This window comes from Camelus dromedarius, chromosome 8, assembly GCF_036321535.1.
Source record: "Camelus dromedarius isolate mCamDro1 chromosome 8, mCamDro1.pat, whole genome shotgun sequence".
NCBI lineage: Eukaryota > Metazoa > Chordata > Mammalia > Artiodactyla > Camelidae > Camelus > Camelus dromedarius.
The window spans coordinates 20,121,682-20,127,681 of record NC_087443.1 but is presented as its reverse complement, the minus strand read 5'-3'; the positions used below and the strand labels follow the sequence as shown (position 1 = coordinate 20,127,681).

Genomic DNA, 6,000 nt, shown 5'->3' with positions numbered 1-6,000 from the left:
CTTGACAAGGTGATACCTGTGTTGCTGTACACACCTGCTGCACATCTCAGGATGATCTGTGGTGCCCTCCTCTGCAGAGCCCCTCCAGTTTCCATTCTAGCTTCCTTTCTACCCATGGCCAATGGAATGAGACATGAGAACTTGAAAAGGGATGTTGGTACCTCTGACTCATGTTGGGGAGTGGGCGTGGCGTTGACATGAGTCTGTGACTAGATCTTAATCTGGGCAGGTCTCCTAGTTCAAAAAAGTACAGTGTGACACTTTTTGCTTTAAACACTTACAATCTTTTAAAGAAATTAAGACAAGAAAAATTATATAGTTTATATTGGCTCACATATTAGCCATTAATAGTACTCTCTTTTCCTTAGATCTATGTTTCCTTCCGGTCTTTTCCCATTAGCCTCAAAAATACCCTTTAGAATTTCTTATAGTGCATGTCTTCTGGAGATGAATGATTTCAGCTGTCATGTATCCGGAAATAACTTTATTTCATCTCATTTTTTAAGAATAATTGGGTTAACAATTTTTTTCTTTTAGCATGTTAGAGATCTCTTTCCATTGGCTTAGGACTTCCATGGTCTCTGAGAAAACTTCTGCCTAATTTTGTTTTTGTTCCCCAATATATAATTTCTTAGGTGCTGAGCTAGCTTGAAGCATCAGGCATTCATGTTAATCACTGCTCTTCCTCATGTTACACAGGGAGCTATTGTGTTTGAATGGACATGCTGGCTGGTCCTACATGGATGATGCTATGGATAGAGGATATGAAACAATTCAACCTAGTAAACCCAAAGAAATATGAATCTTGATACTGAATTCCAGAGAACTTTATTCCATTACTTTAGCTTTTCTTTTAACATCACTTTGATATTACCCACTCTTGGCCATCTGATCTTTAAAGACTCCCTTGATCAGTGGTACAAGTTAGGTCTGAGGATGGAGGAGGAAGAAATCCAGATGGGAAGCTCCCCTCTGGACCCAGAAGCTCAGGGAAGAAGATGATGAAGTCATGCAGTGTCCGTGGATGTATTTAGACACACCTCTAGTTAAATTCACCCAAACACCATTATTATCTTTATTTTACCAAAGGCTCAGAGAGAAGCGTGGGACCCAGGGAAGCAAAGTCCAGCCCAATAGCACGGGGGTGAACTCTGCGTCCACTCTTATTAGCTTTCCCTCTTTGTCCTTGGCCCCCACCCAGCACTGCCTGACTGTGCTGCCCTAAGTGGCCTTTCTACAGGGCCCAGGTCACCCACTAGAACTCAGGCAGCTCTGCTGATGGCCAGGAAGTGGGCAGAATCAGGCGTCTACAGACTCTCCACTTCTGCTTTCTCCAGGAAGTGAGCAGACACCCAGCTCAAGTGATTCATAGTGAAACGCTGTTAAAGACTGAAGGTTCTGGGCCGGGTCCTCGTCCCCTGAGCTGGAGGGGTTTGGCTGGGGATGGGGGGTCCCACGCCATCCAAGGTCTGCTGGCCCTGACTGACACACTCCAGGTAGGTCACTTTGCTCTTGGCCACGCCAAGCCAGGCCAGAAGTGGGCATGGGGGTCCCATCTTCCAGGGCAGGCCGACTGGCCACCTCCTGGAGAGCTGAGCTTGGGAGTCCATGTGAGCACCAGTGCCTGATCTGGGTTCGTGGATGTGGGAGAGGAGGTAAGATGAGGAGCAGGAAGCATGTGCAGGGCCACTCCAATGTCTGGGTCTGCCAGGGTGTCTGTCTGTCCCTGTTGGGTTGTGCCAAGCCAGGGCAGGCTCAAGCACTGTACCTCTTCCTTAGGTCAAGCCTGTTCTCAGGGTTCTGCTAAGAAAAATAACCTGTCCCACCTAGGAGAGGCTGGACCTGGGCCTGTCTGTGCCCATTGTCCAGGGATGGAGAGAGGGGGTTGGCTGTGAGATTCCCCTGCCCAGCCCCCACGTGGCGGGGGCCACTTCCGACTGGTCACTGAGAGAGCTGGTTCTGTCCTGGCCCTGTGGTCATTCCTGAGGGGTTGGTAAGTAAGTACCCCCTGAGGGCCTCCCATTCCTCATCTGAATTATCACATCAAACTTTAGAAATGTCAATATTTTCTAAATCAGCAGGATCACCTGGTTTGAGAATTAGCTCTTCTTTCCCCACCTAAAATTGCACCGTATAGAACGCTGCACCAATCCTTTGGGCCAACCTCTCTGAAGCATGAGGAACTGATCTGGCAACTAAGAATTTCATGTATTACCATTTCCAGGGAAAGTTTCCATTTTAATTTGATTTTCTGCATAGTCATCCTTTGAAGTGTTCAAGGAATATTTATTGAGAGACAGTTCCTGCCAGGTGCTGTTTGAGACAGTAGAGTCAGTGGACAGGGGTGGGTGGTGCTTGGTGCCATGGGTGCCAGAAGGCTGGAGCTCAGAGGGTAGGGAGCAGGGGTCAGGAGGCCCCAGAAGGCACATATCTTCTAAGTGGAGACCTGAAGGAAGGGAAGGCCTGAGCTGTGTCCATTTCTGAGAAGCGTTCTTTGCGGGGTGGATCTGAGGAGGCCAAGTGCAGAGGAGGAGGCCAGAGTGGCAGACCAGGAGGAGGAGGGTGCCAGGTGACCCGGCCAGAGGGCGGTGGAGTGGGGTCAGGCCTGGAAGGGTCTTCCTGTCCAATGTGAGGACCTGGGCCGTAGCCCTTCAGACTTGGGAAGCTTTGAAATGTTGAGTGGACAGAAAACAGGACTTGGAGAACGTGTATACGTATAAGGAATGAAAATGGCATGAGCCCTGTGTGTGCAGCCACCTCAGTGTTTTTTTTACAGATTATCAGCATCATTGAAGTTGTCTATGTGCTTGTCTCTTTCTTTGGAGAAAATGGTTGTCCTGAATTTTGGGCTTACTTGTTCCTGTATAGTTCGACCTTGTCTATTTAAACGGCTAAATATGTGTTTTTTGGTTTTGCATGGTTTTGAGCTTTGTAAATAGGAATTAAATATTCTTTTAAGACTTGCTTAATTTGCTCAGAATTATGTTTCTGAAATTCCTTCATATTGTTGCATGTGCTTTGAATTCATTCATGTTTATTGCTGTATAGTATTCTGTTACATGAATTACCTATGTGTACTCCTCCAGTATACTGCCAGTGGACACTTGGGATATTTCTACTTTTTTTTTTTTTGTATTATAAGGTGCCAGGTGCTGCTGGCACTTGTAAGTGCTGACAGGATTCTCCTTGTACATATATCTTGGGGCATGTGTGCAAGAATTTCCTACAGTATAAACCCAAGAAGTAGGATTGGTGGGTTGTAGGGTATACAAATCTTTAGCCTTCCTGGATGATCTCAAAACTTTTTCCAAACCAGTTGTACCACTTTACCCACCCATCAGCATATGTAAAAGTTTCTGTGGCACCGCATCTTCACCAAGATTTGATACTGTTGGAGTTTTGATTTTTACCAATTCCGTGCAAATCAAAAGCCATCTATGTTTTGAATATGCATTTCCTGAATTACTAAGGTTGGACGTCTCTTTATATGCTCATTGACCATTCTAAATTCTTTCTCCCGGTCAAACATTTTTTTCTCTTTGAAGGCATTTGTATTTTATCCTGTTGGTTTTCTGTAATTCAGTATGTATTTGGATGTTAATTCTTTGTTATTTGTGTATGTTGTAAGTATTTTTCTCTTGTTTCTGCCTTGTCTCCTTATGGTCCTTGTGATTTCTATTAGTGATTGAATTTCTTAATTTCAAATAAGCTTAATTTATCCATACGTTCCTTTATGATATATACGTGTTATGCATTGTCTGAGAGATTCTCCTCCACCCTAATTTCATAAAATTATTCTCTTACGTGATTAAAATTTTAAAAATAATTTGCCTTCCATATTTAAGTCTTTAGTCCTACCTAGAAATGATTTTTCTGTGTGGTGTGAGATAAGGGGTAATGTTTTATTTTATTTTATTTTTCCTATGTGGATAACCAAGAGTCTTCGCTCCATGAATCAAAAAGGGCATTTTTCAGCCACTAATCTACAACAGCTCTGTTGTAAATCAAGTTGTCATGTATAGTGGGTCTGTTCCTGGGCTCTCTCTTCTGTCAGTTTGTTTATCTCTTTGCCAACACTAAATAATATATTTTTTAACATTTTTATTGATTTCTAATCATTTTACAATGTTGTGTCAAATTCCAGTGTAGAGCACAATTTTTCAGTTATACATGAACATATATATATTCATTGTCACATTTTTTTCTCTGTGAGCTACCATAAGATCTTGGATATATTTCTCTGTGCTATACAGCATAATCTTGTTTATCTATTCTACAATTTTGAAATCCCAGTCTATCTCTTCCCACCCCCTACCCCCTTGGCAACCACAAGTTTATATTCTATGTCTGTGAGTCTATTTCTGTTTTGTATTTATGCTTTGTTTGGTTTTTTTTTAGAATCCATATATGAGCAATCTCATATGGTATTTTTCTTTCTCTTTCTGGCTTACTTCACTTAGAATGACATTCCCTAGGAGCATCCATGTTGCTGCAAATGGAGTTATGTTGTCTGTTTTTATGGCTGAGTAGTATTCCATTGTATATATATACCACATCTTCTTTATCCAGTCATCTGTTGATGGACATTTAGGCTGTTTCCATGTCTTGGCTATTGTAAATAGTGCTGCTATGAACATTGGGGCGCAGATGTCATCCTGAAGTAGGGTTCCTTCTGGATATATGCCCAGAAGTGGGATTCCTAGGTCATATGGTAAGTCTATTTCTAGTCTTTTGAGGAATCTCCATACTGTTTTCCACTGTGGCTGCACCAAACTGCATTCCCACCAGCAGTGTAGGAGGGTTCCCTTTTCTCCACAGCCTCTCCAGCATTTGTCATTTGTGGATTTTTGAATGATGGCCATTCTGACTGGTGTGAGGTGATACCTCATTGTAGTTTTGATTTGCATTTCTCTGATAATTAGTGATATTGAGCATTTTTTCATGTGCCTCTTGTGTATTTGTATGTCTTCCTTGGAGAATTGCTTGTTTAGGTCTTCTGCCCATTTTTGGATTGGGTTGTTTATTTTTTTCTTATTGAGTCATATGAGCTGCTTATATACCAACCCTAATTAATATTATTAACTAGGGGCTTATAATAAAATTTGAAATCTGGAAAGAATCTCCTCTTTTTTTTTTATTCTTTCATTCTGTCTTGACAGTCTTGGTTCTTTCTTCCTTTACATGAATTTCAGAATCAGCTTATCAGATTCAACAAAAAAGTTATGTTCAGATTTTTATAGCAAATATAATTTGGAGAGAAGTGATACCTTTATGAAAACGATTCCTCCAATTCATGAACATGGTTTGTATCCTTATTTATTTAGGTCTTCCTTAAAGTATTCAAATAAAATTTTATAATTTTCTTTATTAAATTAGTGCATATTTTGCCTATATTTATTCCTAAATGGCTTATATTTTGATATTATTGCAGTTATTTTAAAAAATACGTTTTTTTGACCCTTGCTGATGTATGCTCCCATTTTAAAGAAAAATCACTTTCTATGGGTAACAAACAAAGAAGAAAGACTATCAGTTAAGAGGCTGTTGCAATGGGTCCAGGCTAGAGGTAGTGATGGCTTGCCCCAAAGTCATAGTAGTAGGGATAATGAGAGGTGGTCAGAGTGGTGAGATTCAGGGTGTTTTTTGAGAGGCATTTGATAATAATGTAAGTGTAGGATATAGGAGAGAGAGGTTCAAGATGACTCCAGAGCAACAGGAGAATGGAACTGTCATTTACTGAGCTGGGTCCCCTGAGCTGGGTCAAGGGTAGAAAAAGCATATTTACAAGGTGGTGATCATCCAGAATATTGGTTTGAACATACATGAAGGTGGAGATGCCTATAAAATATCAAATAGAGGAAAGAATTCTTGGCACTCTCTGCTCACAAGTGGCCTTCATGGTAGACAAGTAAGGCAGCTTGGCCCCTTGGGTCAGGGAGGGAGTGCTGTCAGACCCAAGCCAGACCCACAGTGAGGCCAAATAAACCAAAATGTTGGAGT

General features: G+C 41.6%; 1 protein-coding gene across 5 annotated transcripts in view; it reads left to right on the top strand.

Annotated features, from left to right (window-relative positions):
* Window positions 1–1,354: 1,354 nt before the first annotated feature.
* WDFY4 (WDFY family member 4) overlaps window positions 1,355–6,000 on the top strand; it is a 267,352-nt gene continuing 262,706 nt past the window's right edge. For all 5 annotated transcript variants that reach the window (XM_064487947.1, XM_064487946.1, XM_031460981.2 and 2 more), the window contains exon 1: window positions 1,355–1,496. The gene's annotated coding sequence lies outside the window, so the exon portion shown is untranslated. The remainder of the gene's footprint in view (window positions 1,497–6,000) is intronic.